This window comes from Bubalus bubalis, chromosome 5 (genome assembly GCF_019923935.1).
Source record: "Bubalus bubalis isolate 160015118507 breed Murrah chromosome 5, NDDB_SH_1, whole genome shotgun sequence".
NCBI lineage: Eukaryota > Metazoa > Chordata > Mammalia > Artiodactyla > Bovidae > Bubalus > Bubalus bubalis.
The window spans coordinates 118,543,999-118,568,660 of record NC_059161.1 but is presented as its reverse complement, the minus strand read 5'-3'; the positions used below and the strand labels follow the sequence as shown (position 1 = coordinate 118,568,660).

At 42.7% G+C, this 24,662-nt stretch overlaps 1 non-coding gene and 1 pseudogene across 1 annotated transcript; both read left to right on the top strand.

Moving 5' to 3' along the window:
- Positions 1-14,886: 14,886 nt before the first annotated feature.
- LOC102393054 lies at positions 14,887-24,386 on the top strand (annotated as a pseudogene).
- TRNAC-ACA lies at positions 18,048-18,120 on the top strand. Its single transcript has one exon. It is a non-coding gene; the product is annotated as a tRNA-Cys (tRNA).
- Positions 24,387-24,662: the final 276 nt, after the last annotated feature.

The window sequence follows — 24,662 nt, the reverse complement described above, 5'->3', positions numbered from 1 at the left end:
CTAGCCCGCTCTCTCCTCTATTGATTCCACCTCATCTCATTCAGGTCACCTCTAACTCCCTCCTCCCTCTTCTCTTCTCCATGTAACATTCTGAACCTCTCTGGGTGACCCTCACAATGGAGAAACTTTTCATCCTTAACCTAGATGTTTTATCAATGGTGCTGTATAGAAGGAGAAGTTTTGAGACTACTGTAAACATAAGACTGATAACTGGAAGCAGGAGGCTTAAGTCCAAACCCTGACTCCAGGGAACTCCTGAATCCAGGGAACATTAATTGACAGGAGCTCATCAAACGCCTACATACCTACACTGAAACCAAGCACCACAGTAGGGCCAACAAGTCCCAGGGCAGGACATACCAAGCAAATTCTCCAGAAACACAGGAACACAGCCGTGAGCTCCAATATACAGGTTGCCCAAAGTCACCCCAAAACCATAGACATCTCATAACTCATTACTGGACACTTCATTGCACTCCAGAGAGAAGAAATCCAGCTCCACACACCAGAACACCAACACAAACTTCCCTTACCAAGAAACCTTGACAAGCCACCTGTACAAACCCACACACAGTGAGGAAACGCCACAATAAACAGAATTCCACAAACTGCCAGAATACAGAAAGGACACCCCAAACTCAGCAATTTAAACAAGATGAAGAGACAGAGGAATACCCAGCAGATAAAGGAACAGGATAAATGCCCACCAAACCAAACAAAAGAGGAAGAGATAGGGAATCTACCTGATAAAGAATTCCGAATAATGATAGTGAAATTGATCCAAAATCTTGAAATCAAAATGGAATCACAGATTAATACCCTGGAGACAAGGATTGAGAAGATGCAAGAAAGGTTTAACAAGGACCTAGAAGAAATAAAAAAGAGTCAATATATAATGAATAATGCAATAAGTGAGATTAAAAAAAAAACACTCTGGAGGCAACAAATAGTAGAATAACAGAGGCAGAAGATAGGATTAGCGAATTAGAAGATAGAATGGTAGAAATAAATGAATCAGAGAGGAAAAAAGAAAAACGAACTAAAAGAAATGAGGACAATCTCAGAGACCTCCGGGACAATATTAAATGCTACAACATTCGAATCATAGGGGTCCCAGAAGAAGAAGACAAAAAGAAAGACCATGAGAAAAGACTTGAAGAGATAATAGTTGAAAACTTCCCTAAAATGGGGAAGGAAATAGTCACTCAAGTCCAAGAAACCCAGAGAGTCCCAAACAGGATAAACCCAAGGCGAAACACCCCAAGACACATATTAATCAAATTAACAATGATCAAACACAAAGAACAAATATTAAAAACAGCAAGGGAAAAACAACAAATAACACACAAGGGAATTCCCATAAGGATAACAGCTGATCTTTCAATAAAAACTCTTCAAGCCAGGAGGGAATGATAAGACATACTTAAAATGATGAAAGAAAATAACTCACAGCCCAGATTACTGTGCCCAGAAAGGATCTCATTCAAATATGAAGGAGAAATCAAAAGCTTTACAGACAAGCAAAAGCTGAGAGAATTCAGCACCACCAAACCAGCTCTCCAACAAATACTAAAGGATATTCTCTAGACATGAAACACAAAAAGGGTGTATAAACTCGAACCCAAAACAATAAAGTAAATGGCAACGGGATCGTGCTTATCAATAATTACCTTAAATGTAAATGGGTTGAATGCCCCAACCAAAAGACAAAGACTGGCTGAATGGATACAAAAACAAGACCCCTACATATGTTGTCTACAAGAGACCCACCTCAAAACAGAGGACACATACAGACTGAAAGTGAAGGGCTGGAAAAAGATTTTCCATGCAAATAGAGACCAAAAGAAAGCAGGAGTAGCAACACTCATAGCAGGTAAGATAGACTTTAAAACAAAGTCTGTGAAAAGAGACAAAGGCTGTGAAAAGAGACAAAGGCAGTCACTACATAATGATCAAAGGATCAATCCAAGAAGAAGATATAAAAATTATAAATATATATGCACCCAACATAGGAGAACCGAAATGTGTAAGACAAATGCTAACAAGTATGAAAGGAGAAATTAACAGTAACACAGTAATAGTGGGAGACTTTAATACTCCACTTACACCTATAGATAGATCAACTAAACAGAAAATTAACAAGGAAACACAAACTTTAAATGGTACAATAGATCAGTTAGACCTATTTGATATCTATAGGACATTTCATCCCAAAACAATGAATTTCACCTTTTTCTCAAGTGCACACGGAACTTTTTCCAGGTTAGATCGCATCCTGGGCCACAAATCTAGCCTTTGTAAATTCAAAAAAATTGAAATCATTCCAAGCATCATTTCTAACAACAATGCAGTAAGATTAGATCTCAATTACAAAAGAAAAACTATTTAAAATTCCAACATATGGAGGCTGAACAACCAACAAATCACAGAAGACATCAAAAAAGAAATCAAAATTTGCATAGAAACGAATGAAAATGAAAACACAACAACCCAAAACCCGTGGGACACTGTAAAAGCAGTCCGAAGGGGAAAGTTCATAGCATTACAGGCATACCTCAAGAAACAAGAAAAAAGTCAAATAAATAACCTAACTCTACACCTAAAGCAACTGGAAAAGGAAGAAATGAAGAACCCCAGGGTTAGTAGAAGGAAAGAAATCTTAAAAATTAGGGCAGAAATAAATGCAAAAGCGACCATAGCAAAAATTAACAAAGCCAAAAGCTGGTTCTTTGAAAGGATAAATAAAATTGACAAACCATTAGCCAGACTCATCAAGAAACAAAGGGAGAAAAATCAAATCAATAAAATTAGAAATGAAAATGAGAGATCACAACAGACAACACAGAAATACAAAGGATCATAAGAGACTATTATCAGTAACTATATGCCAATAAAATGGACAACGTGGAAGAAATGGACAAATTCTTAGAAACGTACAATTTTCCAAAACTGAACCAGGAAGACATAGAAAATCTTAACAGACACATCACAAACACGGAAACTGAAACTGTAATCAGAAATCTTCCAGCAAACAAAAGCCCAGGTCCAGACGGCTTCACAGCTGAATTCTACCAAAAATTTAGAGAAGAGCTAATACCTATCCTACTCAAACTCTTCCAGAAAATTGCAGAGGAAGGTAAACTTCCAAACTCATTCTATGAGCCACCATAACCCTAATACCAAAACCTGACAAAGATGCCACAAAAAAAGAAAACTAAAGGCCAATATCACTGATGAACATAGATGTAAAATCCTTAACAAAATTCTAGCAATCAGAATCAAACAACACATTAAAAAGATCATACACCATGACCAAGTGGGCTTTATCCCAGGGATGCAAGGATTCTTCAATATCCGCAAATCAATCAATGTAATACACCACATTTACAATTGAAAAATAAAAAAATATGATTATCTCAATCGATGCAGAGAAAGTCTTTGAAAAAATTCAACATTCATTTATGATAAAAACTCTGCAGAAAGCAGGAATAGAAGGAACATACCTCAACATAATAAAAGCTATATATGACAAACCCACAGCAAACATTATCCTCAATGGTGAAAAATTGAAAGCATTTCCTCTAAAGTCAGGAACAAGACAAGGGTGCCCACTTTCACCATTACTATTCAACATACTTTTGGAAGTTTTGGCCACAGCAATCAGAGCAGAAAAAGAAAGAAAACGAATCCAAATTGGAAAAGAAGAAATAAAACTCTCACTGTTTGCAGATGACATGATCCTCTACATAGAAAACCCTAAAGATTCCACCAGAAAATTACTAGAACTAATCAATAAATACAGTAAAGTTTCAGGATATAAAATCAATACACAGAAATCCCTTGCATTCCTATACACTAATAATGAGAAAATAGAAAGAGAAATTAAGAAAACAATTCCATTCACCATTGCAACAAAAAGAATAAAATGCTTAGGAATATATCTACTAAAGAAACTAAAGACCTATATATAGAAAACTATAAAACACTGGTGAAATAAATCAAAGAGGACACTAATAGATGGAGAAATATATCATGTTCATGGATTGGAAGAATTAATATACTGAAAATGAGTATACTACCCAAAGCAATTTATAGATTCAATGCAATCCCTATCAAGCTACCAACGGTATTCTTCACAGAGCTAGAACAAATTATTTCACAAGTTGTATAGAAATACAAAAAAAAAAAACCTCGAATAGCCAAAGCAATCTTGAGAAAGAAGAATGGAACTGGAGGAATCAACCTGCCTGACTTCAGGCTCTATTACAAAGCCACAGTCATCAAGACAGTATGGTACTGGCACAAAGACAGAAATATAGATCAATGGAACAAATTTAAAAGCCCAGAGATAAATCCACGCACATATGGACACCTTATCTTTGACAAAGGAGACAAGAATACACAATGGATTAAAGACAATCTCTTTAACAAGTGGTGCTGGGAAAACTGGTCAACCATTTGTAAAAGAATGAAACTGGAACACTTTCTAACACCATACACAAAAATGAACTCAAAATGGATTAAAGATCTAAAAGTAAGACCAGAAACTATAAAACTCCTAGAGGAGAACATAGGCAAAATACTCTCCGACATACATCAAAGCAGGATCCTCTATGACCCACCTCCCAGAATATTGGAAATAAAAGCAAAAATAAACAAATGGGACCTAATTAAACTTAAAAGCTTTTGCACAATGAATGAAACTATAAGCAAGGTGAAAAGACAGCCTTCAGAATGGGAGAAAATAATAGCAAATGAAGCAACTGACAAACAACTAATCTCAAAAATATACAAGCAACTCCTACAAGCTCAATTCCAGAAAAATAAATGACCCAGTCAAAATATGAGCCAAAGAACTAAATAGACATTTCTCCAAAGAAGACATACAGATGGCTAACAAATACATGAAAAGATGTTCAACATCACTCATTATCAGAGAAATGCAAATCAAAACCACTATGAAGTACCATTTCACGCCAGTCAGAATGGCTGCGATCCATAAGTCTACAAATAATAAATGCTGGAGAGGGTGTGGAGAAAAGGGAACCCTCTTACACTATTGGTGGGAATGCAAACTAGTACAGCCACCATGGAGAACAGTGTGGAGATTCCTTTAAAAACTGGAAATAGAACTGCCTGATGATCCAGCAGTCCCACTGCTGGGCATAGACACTGAGGAAACCAGAATTGAAAGAGACACGTGTACCCCAATCTTAATCGCAGCACTGTTTATAATAGCCAGGACATGGAAGCATCCTAGATGTCTATCAGCAGATGAATGGATAAGAAAGCAGTGGTACATATACACAATGGAGTATTACTCAGCCATTAAAAAGAATACATTTTAATCAGTTCTAATGAGGTGGATGAAACTGGAGCCTATTATACAGAGTAAGCCAGAAAGAAAAATACCAATACAGTATACTAACGCATATATATGGAATTTAGAAAGATGGTAACAATAACCCTGTATATGAGACAACAAAAGAGACGCTGATGTATAGAACAGTCTTTTGAACTCTGTGGGAGAGGGAGAGGGTGGGATGATTTTGGAGAATGGCATTGAAACATGTATAATATCATATATGAAACAAGTCACCAGTCAAGGTTCGATGTATGATACTGGATGCCTGGGGCTGGTGCACTGGGACAATGCAGAGGGATGGTATGGGGAGAGAGGAGGGAGGGGGGTTCGGGATGGGAAACACATGCATACCTGTGGCGGGTTCATTTTGATATATGGCAAAACCAATACAATATTATAAAGTTAAAAAATAAAATTAAATTAAAAAAAGATAAAGAAATAAGTGGGCCCTCATCTCTGTGGAGTGACCTGCACAAACATTATATGAAAGAGAATTGAAATTGTATTGTATTTAAGACAATGTTATTTAGGGTTTGATTACAGTCATTGAACCAGTAACTTAACACTCATAATAGAATAACTGATCTTTGTGTTAGTCTTGTCTTGACATTAGGGTCTAAATGAGACAGTATCTACTGACGTATACGTACAAGTGAGTAAAGTGACAGCCCTGCCCTCTGGAAGCTGTGCTCTAGTGTGGGATTCAGAAACTCAAACAACAACAAAGCCACATAGCAGGACAGATTCCAAAATCCTGTAGGAACCCTTGTGAGAGGAATGTCAGTCAGTCCTGACAGTCAGGAGGTTGCTTGAAGCAGGGACAATCCTCTATCAGTCTCCTATAAACAGGCCATGGTGCCAAGTTTCATGTAAAAGTGATTTATTTCAAATTCCTTCCAGGGTGATTTCCCTTTTGATCTAGTGCTTAAGATGTGCATTTGAGACCTGGTTTGGGAAGATTGCAAATGCCCCAGGGCAAATAAGCCAGTGGGCCACAACTATTGAGTCTGAGTGCCCTAGAGCCTGTGATCTACATCAAGAGAAGCACAGGACTGAAAAGCCACTGTACTGCAATTACAGAGTAGCCCCTGCTTGTTGCAAATAGAGAAGTCCTGAGCAGCAATGAAGACCTAGCGCAGCCAATTTTTTTTTTTTTTTTTTTAATTCTCGCAGAGAAACCAGTGAGGTCTCAGGGGAAGCAGGACATGAAAAAGGATGAAACTAGTCTGAGTCTGATTTAATGCAAGTCATAGAGAAGGAAGCTACAGCCTGTTTTCACAAGGAACTTGGGATATAAGTTGTGCCTCAAACGTGCCCCAATCCAAGGCTAGGGAGCTGGGATTTCACTCTCCCACTAGTGCCTCCCTTTCATCCTTCAACTAACACCCAGCTGGTGTTTCCAAGCCCTTGTATTAGATCCTCCAAAGACAAATCAAAGGTGACACTAGAAGCAAAAGACACCACAGCTCAGAAATGCAACCTCAGATGATGTCTAGATTTCTGCCCCTGTTCTGCCATCTCTATCATCATATCTGAAATCCTGCAAGTCTAAAGAACTCCAAGGGTCTCTATATGTAAGCATTTTTTTAAAAATCAGCTTTTAATCTCTATAGAAGTATAGTTGATTTACAGCATTGTATTAATATTAGTTGTATGAGAAGTCAATTCCCTTTTACATAGACATATATCCATTCTTTCCTAGATTCTTTTCCCATGCAGGATATTACAGACTATTAAGAAGAATTCCTATGCTGTACAGTAGGTCTTTGTTGATTATCTATTAAATAAAGTAGTATACATATATTAATCTCAAACTCTCAATTTATCCCTCTCCCACCTTTCCACATTGGTAACTATAATTGTTTTGATGGAGGGAAGTGTCTACACACTTTTTGTATCAGGGCCTGTGCTTGTGAGATTGCAGTGGTCAGGGAAAGCAAGCCTGAGAGAGACTCTTTTGGGATGAAAGTAAATGTGGAGAAGGATCTGGCCATGCAAAAAGCTGTTAGAAAAACATTCTAGATGTGGGAAGTAGTCCCTGCTAAGGACCAAGGTAACCAAGTTTAATGAATGACTACCCTTCCACTGCCAACCTTCCTTCCATGCTTGGAACTTGGCCTTCAGGTCAACCACCATGACCTCATCCCATGCTTCACTTGTGAGTTAGCAGCAATGAGCCATGTTAGCCTTCCCAAGAAGGGAGAACCTGGGGCTATCATGAGGCTGAATATGCTCTGGACTCAGGTACGTGTACACAAACTGGTTATCACAAGGAGCATCAGGTGCCAGGGGCACCACCAATGCCTCTAACTATCTCCATGTACTTGTTCTCAGGAGTAGACACACAAAGGAACTGATAGAGCAAAGAAACAAGTAATGAGTCTTGTTTCATGTAGCCCCATGTGATTCCCATGGCCCTTTGACCACACTGCTCTCTGCCCAAAAACTCTTTCCTCTATTCCTTCTTCAAAGGTGGCTTGTGAATAACATCAGCACCTGATTCTGAAGCCTGGTGGATGAAACTCAACTCACAATCAGCTGGGACCCAGAGATGTCCAGCCTTGTCCTGTGTTTCTGTCCTTTTTCTCGACCAGTTTCATAACACAAAGTCTTAAAAAAAAAAAAAAATAAGTGTGACCGTAACCCTCTGAAGGCCTTTGAAGCTCCAAGGTATATTTTGATTATCAAAGAGGGAACACATCCGTTTCATCCAGGCTAGTCTCAGACCCCAGCCTCACTCAGCCAGGTGTTCCCTGAGGAAACATGAGACACTTATCTAAGTTACCAGAAGACTGAAAAAGGAATGCTTCTCGCTTGAATGCAGGTGCATTCTGTCCAGTCACCCAAGGTCTCTGTTGTGTGAAGAAGCAGGAGTGGGAGCTCTGGGGAATCTGAGTTGGGAGTGAGTCATTCACCACCTGCAGGACTGCCTCCTGGGGTCATAACAGCTGGGGTTCCCCCACTCTGCCTGGAACCCAGAAGAAACAGCCCTGACTATTGCTTTCCTGCTGATACATGGAGGCAGGTCTGCTGATAAAATCGGAACCAGACTTGAGGGACAAAGGGAAAGGAACTTCCACTCTGGTGCTTGCAGACATCTGAGAGCTACCCAGCAGTGGATGCAATTGAGCTTTCTCTCATCTTTCCCTTCCTGGAAGTCTCCTAGCCTGGGAACCAGAGTTCCTGGGCACCAGGTCTTCACTAACTTACCTGCAGCCTTAAGGTGAATCATAAACGCCAGGGTTCGGTTTCCCATCTCTTGGATGAGGGAGACTGGACTTGCTACAGAGCACTTGTTCCAGACTGAGGCTCAGTGCCTATCAGTGGACAAGTGGCTCAGAGGTGGGTGCTGCTGAGGATGCTGAGGCTGCCTCTGATGGGCAGGGGGCTATAACTGTCTGGTGATGTTCATGGGTCCTGGACTCAGGACTGGGAGTGGTAGACCACTTGGCACACAGCTGCTGTGACACTGAGGACCTTAGAGGCCTTGCCCCCTGGAACTTACCATCATTTGGGTTCTGTGGCATGAGATCAGGTAGTTATAAGTGAAGTTACCAATGGGGAAGCTTGTGGATTCCTTAGCAGAACCCAAATTAGGCTAACGAATCATCTCTCCTTAAAAAAAATCTGGGAACAATATATGCCAGGACTCCTAGACAAATTTTGTAGTATTTTAAATACTATTTAAAGTAGGTCATCTTTTCAATGACCTGCCATTTGCTCTCTGGCTTATTAGAGTGGAATCCAAGGCTCCTAGGGGAGGCTGTCCCTCTCCCTGTGACTCATTAGCAGTGAGTAGAGCTCTAGCCCCTCCACATCTGGAGTAGAAATTAGAGCAGGAAGGACGCAACCTCCAAGTTTAACAGGAAGATTCAGATAGGTCTGGCCCTCAGGTAGGCACTATTCTTTTTCCAGTGTTTCTTCCTTCCCTCCTGGGTCCTGTACAAGCTGCCCACTTCCTGGTTACTGGGTTGTGAATTCCTCCTCCCTTCTCTGGCAAATATCCATGCAGTCTCACTTGTGGATTCCTCTCTACCCAAGCCCTATCCCTCACCTGCAGATAGCAATAAAGAAGGGAAAACCAAGGAGGGGTCTGCACAGATCTTTCTTTCTAAAAATGCCTGCATTCCTTCTCCTTCCAGACCCTGTCCTAAATCAACAAGGTCTCCAACTAGATGACTCAGTAGCTTAGCAGGGGAGTGGAGATGCAGTTAGGGTTGGAGGTATGGATGGTTTTCAGATGGCAAGGGAAGAGTAGGAGTAAGGAGCATGTGGTCCTCCAAACACTCACTTATCAAGGACCTGCCTGAATCTGCTATCTTGGGCCCCTCAGGGTATCACTAAGACAGAAATTCATTCTATAAACTTCTTACTACAAAATGACTTCAAACATAACAAATATAAGAAAGAAGAGTGTCATGAACCCTATATTCCATCATTCAGCATCAATAACTACAAAACTAACCTCTTAGTCCCACAGGTTGTTATAGACCAGAGACTATGCAACATCAAGGTGGTGTACAATTGACTTCTCAGTGAAGATATTCTTGACTTGCATCAGGTCTTTCTCTTTTTGCTATGTTCCCATTTGTGGTGGGGGAAGGGAAGGAGGAAGAGGGAAAATAACAGGGAAAAAGAGGGAGAGAATAATCCCATCATGAGGGACCACCATCAAAATCCCATGTCAACTTGCGTACCTCCCAAAGGCCCTACTTCCTAAAACCATCACATTGGGAGTCAAGGGTGGACAGAACTCAATCCATAGCAGCTATGCAGATCTGTTTTTAAATCAAGACAGACCCTCTTTTCATTCTCTCTTTTAGTTCTTATTCATTTTTCCTGAAGTGTTTTAGGGACGAGATGAACATTTCACAAAATATGCATAATGAGTATTTGGGGTAAAATGATAGGATGTGAAGAAAATGCTCGTTTGTTCCCAATAAAATTAACATCTAATATCCAGTGCATGTACAAATTTCCCTGGTTCTCAAAAGGCAGTTTTCACAGATTATTGAAAGAATATAGTCATATATTGCACTTGGTTGTTCTCCTTTAAGAGAAAACAACTGTTCCTCTCCCAATTTTAATGCCATTTATTTGTTCAGAAACTGGGAGTAAACAGGGTAGTTTGTCTTACAGAATGTCCCACTATTGTGTTTAGAGCAGAAGTCCACAATACCAGCACAGTGGGTCAGGACCAGTACCAGTCCTTGGTCTATTAGGAACCAGACCTCCACAGCAGGAGATGAGCTGCAGGCCAGTGGGTGGGGCTTCCTCTGTATTATAGCTGCTCCCCATCACTCTCTCATCACCCCCAGAAGGGACAGTCTAATTGTTTTCCTGGAACCGTTTTTAGTTATATAACATATGCTTAATAGAAACAAAAATAGCATAAATATTGATGATTATTTTCCTTTCTCAGTGCTCAGAATGGTGAGTTGATACCCTAGCAATCTATCACAGTGACAAAATAGATGTTGCCTATTAACATTTGGACACATTCGGCCAGCTTAAAATTAAATATTAAAAAACTAAGATCATGGGATCCAGTCCCATCCTTCATGGCAAATGGAGAAAGGGTGGAAGCAGTGACCAATTTCTTCATATTAGCCTCCAAAACCACTGAAGATGGTGCTTCATGTAATCAGAGGATGTTTGCTTCTTTGCAGGATAGCTATGAGAAATATAAACAGTGTATTGAGAAGCAGAAACATCATTCTGCCCAACAAACTGGTAGATGTTTGGCCTTTTCATTTGGATTCCTAAACTTTCTGTCCAGTCCCCACTGGGCTTCAGAGTGCCTTAGCTTTCTGGTCCTTCACAATTCCCAAGATTGTTTTCTGCATTTCTTTACACAGTCCTGAAATCAGCCATCTCTTTAAGAATCCATGCATTTTCAGATGGGAAATGTATTTAGAAGCTACATGTTAGACCTCAGAATAGTCACTGTTATCAAGCTGTCATTGCTTGTAGGCTTTACATTGGTCAGAGTAGGAAGGACACATTTTCCTTAAAAAATAGAATAAAAATGAATATAAGTTGTTGGTACAAAAGATTTAAGACAGTAGGGTTTGAATTAAACTTCTTTATGTTATGTGTGAACCTCTTTTTCTAGCCACTGAAAGGCTTACTTCAAAACATCAGTTTTAATTATTGTCTTGCTTTTACCTTTTAACATGCATATCATTCTGTCACATTAACAGAAGTTATAAGGAACAATAAGTTGTTGAATATAATTTCAAAGTCCTTTCCTGTTTTTCTTTTGATTTTCTTTGGTTTTGTTTTGGATGGGCAGTATTTTTGTTTTTCCTTATGCTTGGGGCTGGTGCACTGGGACGACCCAGAGGGATGGAATGGGGAGGGAGGAGGGAGGAGGGTTCAGGATGGGGAACACATGTATACCTGTGGCGGATTCATTTTGATATTTGGCAAAACTAATACAATTATGTAAAGTTTAAAAATAAAATAAAAAAAGAAGATATTCCACTCTGAATGTAGTCATAATTCTGAATTTTAAAGACACTTAAGTAATGTGTTCTTATGGACAGCTAATCACCAACTTGATGCAATTAGATTTATCAGTCTCTTTCTTCTCAATTTGTTCAGTTCAGCTCAATCCTTTCATTCGTGTCTGTCTCTTTGCAACGCTATGGACTGCAGCATGCCAGGCTTCCCTATCCATCACCAACTCCCGGAGATTACTCAAGCTCATGTCCATCGATTTGGTGATGCCAACCAACCATCTCATCCTGTCTTCCCCTTCCCCTCCTGCCTTCAGACTTTCCTAACATCAGGGTATTTTCCAATGAGTCAGTTCTTCCCATCAGGTGGGCAAATAACTGGAGCTTCAGCTTCAGCATCAGTCCTTCCAGTGAATATTCAGGACTGATTTTTTTTAGGATGGACTGGTTTGATCTCCTTGCAGTCCAAGGGAATCTCAAGAGTCTTCTCCAACACCATAGTTCAAAGGGCATATGCTGGAGTCCAGCTCTAGCAGCCAGAGATTCAACCTGAAGAGGTGAGCATTGTTGGCGATGATGATGTAGCCTCTAACTCATAGTACAGGACTACATCTGATGGACAATGATGTAGCCTCTGACTCAAAGTACGGGACTACATGGGCAATGATGAGACAGCCTCTCAGTTTTTCTTGGACTGCCTGTTTATTTCAAGTTTAAGTTTTTCTTTTATACTTTTACAAAAGCATTAGGTCAGAGGTTTGACATTTTCAGTTCCCCCTCATCCAGATTCATTATCTCCATAAATCATTGTTGCTCTTCAAACAGAGTTCCTGCTTCAGTGATTCTCTGAGAATCAGCCTTACTATCTATTATCTACTTCCTCTAATGTGTCCTATAGTTAACTTATGATTACATTGTAACTCATGCTACATTCCTCAGTTTACTTATCTTTCTAAATCCTGTATTCCCCTAGTATCCTGAGCTCACTCTTAAAAAGGCTTCTAGCTACAGTGTCTCAAAAATTCCTAACCTCTATAAGCTATAGTAAAATATGCTAACTTTACAACATTCCTTAAATCTTTGACTTCTAACTATTTTAATTATTTCTAAGCCCTAAATTTAGTAAACTCCTTTACCATAAACATTTTCCTCACAAATAGGCTTCAGATCCCTCCCATGGCCTCAAACTGCAGCCTATGTGCTCATTCTGGGACACTCTTTTTGTAAAAGTCTTTAAACAAATGTCAATCATTAACTTTATGAATTATTCTCTGAGCACAGCTGCAGAAGGCTTTGTGCCTTCTCATGGTCCTCTCAAGAACAATAAGCACCTTAATATTCCCTTTCAGTCAACTCAGCCAAGGAAAGGAAAAAACAAGTCATAATTACAAGGCCTAACTCCTTCATCCCGGGTCCATGCCTGCGGAATGAGGAGGGGAAGGTGGGGTCGTGCCTTCATTTTGTCAGTAAAGCCTAACACGGCTCCCAACAGGCATATATGTGTGTAATTTGTCAGTGATGTCATGGTCCCCCTTTGGGATTTAGCCACCAGAACTAAATTTAAAAAACATGCAAAAATGAAGACTAAGTCACAATGCCCCATATAAACACACCTGGCAACAGGAGAGGCTCCTGTTGTATTCAAGGGACAGGCATGGATAGATCTCATGCAGGAATAGGCCCTGGGAATCCTGGATGAGTCATTGAACACGATTGTCTTTACTTTGGCTGCCACAGTAGTTTTGTCTTCTTTGATTGGGAAGACATTTCAAAAAAATTTTTTTGTATGTTTGGTTTGGCGACAAAATTTTTCATGACATAGACCCTATGGGGAAATTACATCAGAAATATATCAATTTATCTTCAGCAGTTAAATTTTGTTGGTTTGTATGTCCCTGATGGTCTTTCTTTATAAGTAGAAAGGAAACACATATGTTCAGTATGCATTCAGTCTCTCTTTAAATCAACCGACATGAATTAAATTCCTCTCTGTCCCTACTGCATTCCCAACTCTAGGCAAGAAATAAAAACCTGCAGTGACTGAAGGCTGATTCCAGCACATCGCTGTAGAGATTTCATTCCCACTGTTTTGGGGGGGGGGGGGAATTAGTTGCTAACATTAAAATCAGTAGATTGTACATAAATATCCAAACTTGTGATTCTCTTGAAAACATGGCCAACTGGCCTGCTTTCCAGCACGGGTGAGGTGGAGGAAAGGCTGCTCCCAGTGGTAAGGCCAGTGTGGCCCAGGGTTCAACATGGCCACCTCATCCTAGTATCATATCTCCTGCCTCCTGGGGCCATGACTTTGTGAGAACTAGACTGCTAGCTCTCTTAAGATAAAGACTACTTTTGGCTTCATCAACTTTGACTTTGAAACATTTAACCCAGATCCTAGCACACAGTTCTTCCTTGTACAGTTGTTGGATGCTGTAAAATATCTTGCGGATGGATATGACATTTCTTCAAATACTGAAACCATGTAACTGGCATACTGCTCTGTCCTAAATCTTTGATGCAGCCTGGCATCATAGGTGCCCCTGATGTCTGCCATTAGACCTACTACCCAGGTTGTATGTCCCTGGGCTGTCCCTGAAGTCTTCACTTTGCCATTTGAAACTTATCCTCCTAGCAATCTCCTCTCCAATGAAGACAGCAATGCATATCTCATGAAGTGGCTAGGAAGATGACATAAAACCATGAATGTCGAGCATGGCTCTTAGTATCCATTTTTATGATGTTCTTAGCAGTTTTTTCTCCAAGTAGGCAAGGTTCTCTATCTTCTTAGATGTCCATGCAGATCAGTTTGATTTTCCAGCCAAACTTCAAGGAAGAGATAACAGTTCAATTCTCTGTACTTTGTGAAGCTTCAAAGTCCACTCACCAAGGACACTGATGAAGGTAAAGATTTTATCGAGACCTTTGTGTTTTTTTCTGACCTATTATTGGCCTAAAGGGCTAAACTAGGGCATGTCAGAGCATATATAACTAGGGGCTCCCGGTCACCACTACATGCTAAGAACCTGAACTTCCCTGAGTCCTTGAAGCCAGGAAAGAAACATGAAGTGGCTTGTGTTCCTTGGGCTGGTGGCCTTCTCAGATTGCAGAGTCATTTAAGTATGGAGACTGTAAGCCACATCATCTTCCTTTCTGTGATTTTTCTTTTCATCTGATTATTCTTATACTCATCAGGTTTAGAAAAGAATGGAATATTTCCTGACAATCTTAAAGTTCAACCCTTAATTATTGATAAGTACTTTGCTATAGGAACTGTGGTCCCAAGGTTCTTGGTGTAGATTTGCCTAGTTTCACAACTCTGGGGTCCAGTCATGTCATGACCTATTGAAACTGGAACTCCTTGCAATTGTTCAGTGCACAGTCAATGCAGATGTAGGTGTGGTCCTGTGGAATAGCTCTATGTTTTATTTAGCATGTCCTCTTTGTTCTGTCTCTACTTCAGTGTGTATATGTCTATGTCTGCATCTCTGTATCTCTATCATTTATCTCTCCATCCCCTTAGAAGTCTCTGTGAGTGTATTTTTCTCTGCGGTGTTTTCTTTTAATTTTCTACATTCCCTGAAATTGTTCCCTACTCCTGGATTCTTCTTTCAACTCTTCTCTTTCAACTTGGAGAAAGATTGGCAGAGCTACTTAAACACTGTTTTATATCTGACAAGCAGTGTGACCACAGCCAATTCACAAACCTCTCGCATTTCAAATTCCTCCCTTGTAAAAGAGAATAGGAATCCCCCTTCTACCTCCTTCCCTGAGCTTCTATGAGAAGGATACAGTGCGGTGGCAACAGCCATGCTAATGGCTGTCATTGTTGAGACTTTCTATTTATCAGGCACCTTATATCCATCACTTCACTTATCCCCAAGATATTCTATTTTGAGGGTTTGAATTGCTGCATTCCACCATTTTACTGAAGGGGAGACTGAGACCCCTTATGGTCATATAGCTTACCCAACATTACAGAACAGAATCTTTATTCAAACCTATGTCTTTGCCATGGAATATGCATAAAATTCTTATAATAAGGTGACTCATAAAAATGATTGGAAAGTACACAGTGCCATTACAATGACAGTTATACCTTAACACTGACAGCTAATTCTAGCATCTTCTTTGTCAAATGTTTGGTGAAAGAATACCTCTAAGGAAAGTGAAGACCATGAGATAAACCCTCAGTGGAAAAAACATGCTGAACAATTTCTTGAAGGAGCATGCTTACAGACTGTCTCAGATTTCTTCTTATGGCTCAAATATAACTATTCACCCCCTGAGGAACATCGTGGATGTGAGGGTTTTGGAAGGATGGTGCTCCACAGCGCCCCCTGGTGCTCTAGCCTAGCACTGGGGCTCATCTGGAGGTGCCACGTGGGATGTTGAGGCTGGGGCTCCTGCAGGAGGCAGAAACACTGGGCCAAAGGGGCCCCACGCAGAGGAGAAGGCATTATCACCCTCAACTCTTGGTCTTGGTGACTGGGCCCAGAATTACCAGGTGGCAGGTAAACATACATTTCTGTGTCAAAGATGTGTCATTAGTTTGAGGGAGATTGTTCCTTCTGAGCAGAAGGCAATGACGACCCACTACAGTCCTCTTGCCTGGAAAAACCCCAAAATGGAGAGGCCTGGTGGGCTGCAGTCCAAGGGGTTGCTAAGAGTCGGACACGACTGAGCGACTTCACTTTCACTTTGCACTTTCCTGAATTGGAGAAGGAAATTACAGCCCACTCCAGTGTTCTTGCCTGGAGAATCCCAGGGACGGTGGAGCCTGGTGGGCTGCTGTCTATGGGGTTGCACAGAATCAGACACGACTGGAGAAACTTAGCAGCAGCAGCAGCTCCTTCTGAACTAAGGGAGTCAACTAGTTACAGATGAAGAGTGAACCGTCTCTGATCAGTAGGTAGAACCAACTGCAAAGCAATTGTGAATAAAAAAGGCAGAGTAATTCAGTTTGCACACATGCAAGAACTACAGCAGTAAAAAGTTACTGAACCCATATTCAGTAAGGCCATAAGAATCTAGCACAGTGCTTACTGCTTTTAGATAAGAAAAAGGGCTTAATTTGTCTTTAAGAATGCCCTTGCCAGCCTGAGAGATAGGCAAAGAATAAGTACATGTCAAATGAAAGGGTCACTTGTGTGGTGTTGATTGGATGTGGTCTGAGTTTAGAGGGAGTGGCTGGGGTTGATCAAGAAGGACCTCCCGGAGAAGGGTGTGGTAAGGCTGGGTTTGAAGAGACATCAGAATTTCTCAAATGAAGGCCCCAAGACTTCCCTAGGTGTCCAACAGTGCTGGAGGTCCAGTGGTTACACCTCTGCACTTCCAATGCAGGAGGTACCACTCTAACACCTGGTCATAGAATCAATATCCTGCATACAATGTAGCACAGGGAAAAAAAAAATCAAATGCAAGCACCTCTGTGATCAAAGGCTGTGAGCTTCACAGTGGTTGGAAAGTGATCTCAAATGATATATGACACCAGAGGGAGGCATTAGTGTGGGAATAGAGGGTAGCCAGTTCTGACTAATCCACTCCCTCCTTTTCCCTGTAGATGCAATATAAGGGTAACATCACCATTGGAACATTCCCTCAGGAATTCCAGGTTATCTTTGACACAGGCTCATCTGACTTGTAGGTTCCCTCCCTCTTTTGTCCCAGTCCAGCCTGTTGTAAGTAGAGACACCCCCTACCTGGACCATCCTTCACTTGCCCTGCTGCCCTGTTTCCACCCTTGGCACCTGATTACACTCATCTCTTATGTCTGCAACTACACAAGTTAGGTTCAGACATTACAAGTCTTCCACCTTCCGGCCTACCCAAAAGACCTTCAGGATCGCCTATGGATCTGGGAGCATGAAGGGATTTCTTGCTTATGACACTATTCAGGTAACATGTAAAGAGAAGCTGAGTCAGGACTGGCTATGGAGTGACCCCTGCTTGCAAAACAGATGCAGGACCATCTGGCAAGAGCCTTCCTAGCCTAACTCCCATAGACATTGGTCATCTTACCCACAGGATCCTGTCCCTGGGGAGGCAGTGCCCATGGTGACACATGAGCAAACGGCTTAGCTAACCCAGAGAGTGGCTTGAGGTGTGGACTTGCAGCTCCTCTGCCCATGAGCAGTTCAAGGTTCATTTTGCTGGGAGCGAGAATAGGGGGGAAAAGCACCCACTTTTATATTCACAGACTTTTCCAGGCACTTACCAGGACTTCCCTGGTGGCTCAGATGGTAAAGCATCTGTCTACAATGCAGAAGACCCAGGTTCAATCCCTGGGTCAGGAAGATCCCCTGGAGAAGGAAATGGCAATCCACTCCAGTACTATTGCCTGGAAAATCCCATGCACAGAGGAGACTGGTAGGCTACAGTCCATGGGGTCACAAAAAGTTGGACACGACTGAGTGACTTCACTTTCACTTCCACTTTATATTCACAGACTGTTCCAGGCACTTTCAGGTAATAATTGGTTTAATCCTGCAACAGCCCCACACAGCAGGTGGTTAGCTCATGAAACATATGATGAAACTGAGGTGCAGACAGCAAGGGCCTTGCTGAAGTCACACATGTTGTAAACGGTGGAGCTGGGTTGGCTTTTCAGTACTGAGGTTGCTGTAGGGTGTTTGCTGCTGCTGCTGCTGCTAAGTTGCTTCAGTCATGTCCGACTCTGTGCAACCCCATAGATGGCAGCCCACCAGGCTCCTCTGTCCCTGGGATTCTACCGGCAAGAATACTGGAGTGGGTTGCCATTTCCTTCTCCAATGCATGAAAGTGAAAAGTGAAAGTGAAGTCGCTCAGTCGTGCCCGAATCTTAGCGACCCCATGGACTGTAGCCCACCAGGCTACTCCATCCATGGGGTTTTCCAGGCAAGAGTACTGGAGTGGGGTGCCACTGGGGACAGGATAAAACTGATCTGGGGACCCTGGGGGCAGTCAAGAGCTTCAGGTATCCGGAGTGGGAAACGAGGCCAGAGATATCAAGGGGCCTGATAAATGAGTTCTCATTCTAGGGTGCCTTTGAGAATCTCATAAAGCATATGGCCTGCCTCCCCAAAGTACTTGAGTAGTTCCCCTCTCTCTCTTTGTCTCTCATACGCACTCACACAAATACACACACATATCCCCAAAAGGGAATTTCGCAGGCAGTAGTTTCATAGATCCCTGCAATCAAGACTGTGTTTTTGGCTTCTGTCTTCCTGGACAGATGCAGAATCTACAGTACCTTACAGAGAATTCAGTCCATTCCTGGCATTAGGTCATAGTGATGCCAGAGAAGGCTACCTTGCTCTCGACTCATTTTGTCCTCAAGGGGTCACCAATGGGTCCTGGCCTGACTTGGTTGCCCTACCTGGACAGAAGCCACAAGGTCAATTTGACTCACTCAGGTGGTGTTTTTCAGAGGGGCAGATGTTTTAAAATTCACAGCCTCTCACAAATGGAACCCAAATTCCCCTCCCAGGTTGTTCTAACCATCTGAGGTCCACCAAAGACAGAGCCCAGCCTCAATTCTTCTCTGAGGATTTAATGGCAATGCACCCCAGCCCAGTCCTAGCCCCACTTCACATATCTGTAAATGGGAACACTCTTCTCTCCCACAGATTGGGGACCTTGTAAGTACTGACCAGCTGTTCAGTCTAAGCGTTGTGGAATATGGATATGAGGATGCACCTTTTGCTGGCATCTTGGGCTTGAACTACCCCAACATATCTGTCTTTGGAGCTATCCCCATCTTTGACAACCTGAAGAATCAAGATGCCATTTCTGAGCCTGTTTTTGAATTCTACTTGAGCAAGTAAGTCTGAAATGGACAATCTCTTTCTCCAAATTAGCTGTAAGATGCTTTCAGGTGCATGAAAATTATTGAACACTTGATAAAGAAATATCCTGAGAGATAATCTAACCCAGGATAAATATAGCCCCAGGGCCGTACCTGGCTTCACCACTGGCTTTTATAAATAACATTTTATCGGAACACAACCCTGCTCCTGGACTCAAAACCAGTAACTTGGTCTAAGGGGTTGAGTGAGGAGGAAGACTAATGGAAGGCAAGAGGAAATAAGTTGGAGGAAAAAGCAATACAATTTGTTATGAATTTGATCAGGAAAGAAGGAGAAGGATGGTGGATATCTTTCCTTCCTCATTAACATTCCACTGGAAGCCTAGGACCAGGTACTCTATTAGCAGGAGCCAGTGAAAACTGAAAGTGTGGGACACAAAACAAACATGTGGGACCCCTTGTTCAAGAAATATTAGGCATTTCAAGACAGGGAGAGCACTGTTGGGATCCCTTCTGAGTGTGGGGCCCTTTGAACAGTAGAGGTCACAGCACAGTGGAGCCAAATCTGGGTGACCTGAACCCATACCCTTAGAACTCCCAGGCTTTGATTTTCCTGAAAAATGACAAGCTGTACAAGGAGAAAGCCAGTATGCTTCTTTACCATATCCTCTGAATGTGTCTGACTACTCAGGTCGCAGGAGGTAGGGCATCTTCAGAAGATAGAGTGGGTGGAGCCCAGCCAGGTGACATAGCTTCTAACCTCCTCTGTGCCACTCATTAGACAGTAACCGACCTCAGTCTGGATCTCAATCACTCCTAGACGCTATTTCTGAATCTGTACATAGGGACCTTATTAGGGCCTTGATGGGTGGACCATCACAGCTCTCAGACAGTGCTGTTGTTACTGTCCTCCAAGGATCCACCCCCCTCTTCTCTATACACATGCAGGGCGAAAGGCAGTGTGGTGATGTTTGGTGGAGTGGATAAATCCTACTACCAGGGAGTGCTCAACTGGGTACCATTGATCCACGTGGGTGACAGGCATGTACACATGGACCGGTAAGTCTCTCCCTCTGAGGGTCAGCCCAAGTGATGCTCCCGCTACTGTACATGGACACAGGCAGACACACACAATACATTCTCAGACACACAGTCACACAGACATATACACCACCCACAATGACACTGACACATAGACACATTGAAGCACACAAGCAGACACATATAAACATATACATATAAACATGCATAGCTAGTCAGAGACACACAAGCACTCACAGAGACACATACAAACACACATACAAACAAACACACAAGCAGATAGATATGCAAACAACCAATGGGTTCATAATCCCCAGGCCTTCTGACCAGGGCTCTGACCAGGGTCCTAAAAAGGGTGCAGAGAGGTCTTTGCGGCTGGGAGAGGATTGCACCCACTGCCCTGTGAGGCGTGGAGCATGGTTAGAGGACTCTACACTGTGGTGAACAGAGGATTAGGGAGAATTTCTCCATCCTGAACAGAGGTACAAGATGACCAACTGTCCGGGGCTACCTGGGACCAAGGAAGGTCTCAGTACAGATAAATGTCAGTTTTAAAACAGGGAAAGTACTGGAAATGGGGAGAACTGGTCTCCTAAGGGAGCAACAACTGAGAAGTGTAGAGAGATTTGCTGAAATCTTAAGATGTGAAAGTAACTAATAAAAAAGACACCCCACGTTCATGGGCACACTGTGGGGCAGGGGCTATAACAGAGAATCAGGAAGGTGGGATCCAGGAGTGACCTGAGGACAAGAGGCATAATTGATAGGATTCTGTGTGATACCCTCAGACAAAAGTTGACCTGTCCTTTGGAGTTTCTGTGGGCTAGTCATGTATTTCCTGGCCAGGATCTCAGCATCTGAGCTGGTTGTAGGAGTAGTGCTGGCAGATACCCTCTCCCAGAGGAGCCCCTCTCTCCCACCACTATGAGAATCTGGTGCCCTCGCAAATTTCCACCTTCACTCTGCGATTGACCCTTTATTTGTTCCCCACCAGATACAGCTGTCTGGATGTTTCTCATTCATTATTTTCAGTTTTCATTCACTCACTAAACAGATAAGTCTTGGGCATCCACTGTGTGCCAGGCACTTTAGGGAGGTAATGAGAATAAAACTTGCCAGCACATGTAAGGCAGATGCACAGGAAATGAGACACACACATAGTGAATTGTGACTTTGGTACACGCTAGACATGAGGAAGTGTCTACAGAGACTGTCAAGAAAGGAGACTGATAAACACCGGGAGAAAGACTTCCCTGAAACCATGACAATTAAGCTGGAATCTGGAAGATGAGAAGAAATTTTCTAGTCAAAGGGGAGGGGGCTCCTCTAGGAAGGAAGACCAGCTTGTGTCAAGGTGCAAAAGAGCCTGGTGTAATCAAGTACTGCATTCAAGAATGTCAAGGAAGATGCCCTGTCGGGAGCAAAGGAAAAGAAGGCAAGAGACAAAGAGCTGTTTAGAAGACAGTTGGGAAGGGGGCAGCTCTGGGGGGACTCAGAGTGACCTTGATGCCTGCTTTGTCACACTGTCTCTCAGCATCTCCATGAAAAGAAAGACTATTGCTTGTTCTGGCGGCTGCGAGGCCCTTGTGGATACCGGGGCATCACTGATCTTTGGCCCAAGAAGACTGGTCAGTAACATCCAGAAGCTCATCAGCGCCATGCCAGGGGGTTCCAAGGTGAAGGGTCATGCCCCAGGGTCACTCCCAGTCTCCATACAAAAGAAGCATCTCCAGGACCAACCTCTCTCCCTCTCTCTCTAACAGCACTATGTTTCATGTTTTGCAGTCAATACCCTCTCCTCTATTATCTTCACCATCATGGCATCAACTACGCATTCCCAGCTCAAGCCTACATCCTCAAGGTGAGGGGAGAACCCTGAGGGGTGGTTCTCAAATAGGAACTTGCAGGAATCCTTGGGCTGCTGGGAGGAGGGGGCCCTCTGCAGGCTGTCTCTCACTATTGCAGACCCTGCTGAGCGGTGGGGGGGGGGGGGCCGGGGCCGGGGAGGGGGGGAGGGGCGGGGATGGCCAGGCCAGAGCCTCCCACAAGATGAACCAATTGAAAGTAAAGGGCCATCTGGGACACTGATCATCCTGAAATAAATGTGGAGACACCATGGTGGAAGGCACAAGGACAGGGGAACACTCAGGTCCTCAGTGTTCAAAGAGCTTTACTTCAATCTGAACCTTCAGACGGATGAACATGGAAAGTCAGCTCTAGCAGTCCCTGAAATAAGTCATGTGACAAGAAGAATGGCTGGGGACAGTCCCAGTGTGCTGTCTCACCATGGGGATTAACAGTCTCCCTTCCCTTCTCGCAGTTTTGCTGATTTGGATGATAAATTACATTGTCACCCTAGTTCTCGGATGCATCTTCCCCTAGCTCTGGCCGGGTGCCCCCTTTGTGTGTTGGAATACCTGACCCCTCTGTGGGGAGGCGGGATGCTAATGTGAATAAAGGGTGCACAGTGACTGCTCAGCCCTGGCACAGGGTGGAGGCTTCATGTCAGCTCCCTAGGGGAGTTCAGAGCTGGCTGATGGGCTCAAAGAAGACTTTGAGGAAGGGAGGGAATTTCAGGGATTCTAAAACTGTAAACTCATGGAGCCATATGGAAGGTTGCTTGGTTCTAGGCAAAACTGCCCTGGATTCCATGCAAATGGCATCCCAAGGTACTCTGCATTGGGGCACTGGGGACTTACTGGGGGTGATGAGGGCTATGGACTCACTGGTGGGGATGGCTAACCAGAGTACTTTACCCAACCAACCCTGGAGTGGCCAAAGAGGGTGAATGCGGGCTGAAGGAGGCTTCCCAGAATTCCTAAGTCTTCAAGAACGTGTTGTGGGCTCTGCTCTATTTAAGATGGATAACCAACAATGAGTTACTGTGTAGCACGGGTAACTCCACTGAATTATATGACAACCTGGATGGGCGGTTTATTTTGGGGACCAGGATACATGGATACATATGGTTGAGTACATTTACTGTCCACCTGAAACTCAGAATATTGTTAATCAGCTATATTCCAATACAAAATACAGTTTATTAATAATGTATGGATTGTGGGGATGCAGGAGGAGAACCAGCATTCTCTGCAGAGAAAACAAGGAGCAGGAGTCAGAAGGAAAGAAACAGGGAGAGAGGAGAACTATGGACATTCTTTTTCTTTTCTAAAATTTTTATTGAAGTGTGGCTAATCTTCAGTGTTGCGTTAAGTTCTGCTGCACAGCAATGTGACTCAGTTATACACATACAGAAATATATATTCTTTTTCTTATTCTTTTTCATGTGGTTTATAACTGGATATTTAATATATTTCCTTATGCTCTACAGTAGGACTTTGTTGTTTATCATTCCTCTGTATCCCCAACTCCCAGTCCTCCCCTCCCCCACACCCTTCCTCATGTAAACCTCATATATTGGCCCTTTTTGGTTGTGGATGAATTCTCATAGCCCCTGCTAATGAGAAAATTCCTTGATACTTACCAAAAGAGGGAAATAAAACAAAGAATTGTGATGGGTCTGGATATTGGGGGGAGTCACACGTAAGGGCTCAGGATGACTGATGTGTGTCTCTGACTCCCCCAGGATTATAGAGGCTACTGATATACCACCTTTCAAGAGAACACAGTGAGGACATCTAGAGAGACCTGGATCCTGGGTGATGTCTTCCTGAGGCTGTATTTCTCAGTCTTTGATTGAGGAAATGATAGGATTGACCTGGCACAGGCAGTGTAAATGCTTGGAGTGGTTCAGGAATCAGTAAGGCCACTCCAAGCAAACACTAAATCATGCTTAGAGTACTTCTGCCCAGGATGCTAGTGAACTGTATTTGATGTTCTGCACACCCTATTACAATAAACAATAAAGGGTTTCACATGGAATGGTGCTGAAACAAACGGGTGCCACTGTTTGTGTATGGGAGGCATACAATGATCAGGAAGGATCTAGAACAAAGTCTGAATCACAGTTGAGAGGAGCCCACCTCCACCTGGTTTCAAGGAAAGGGGAGAC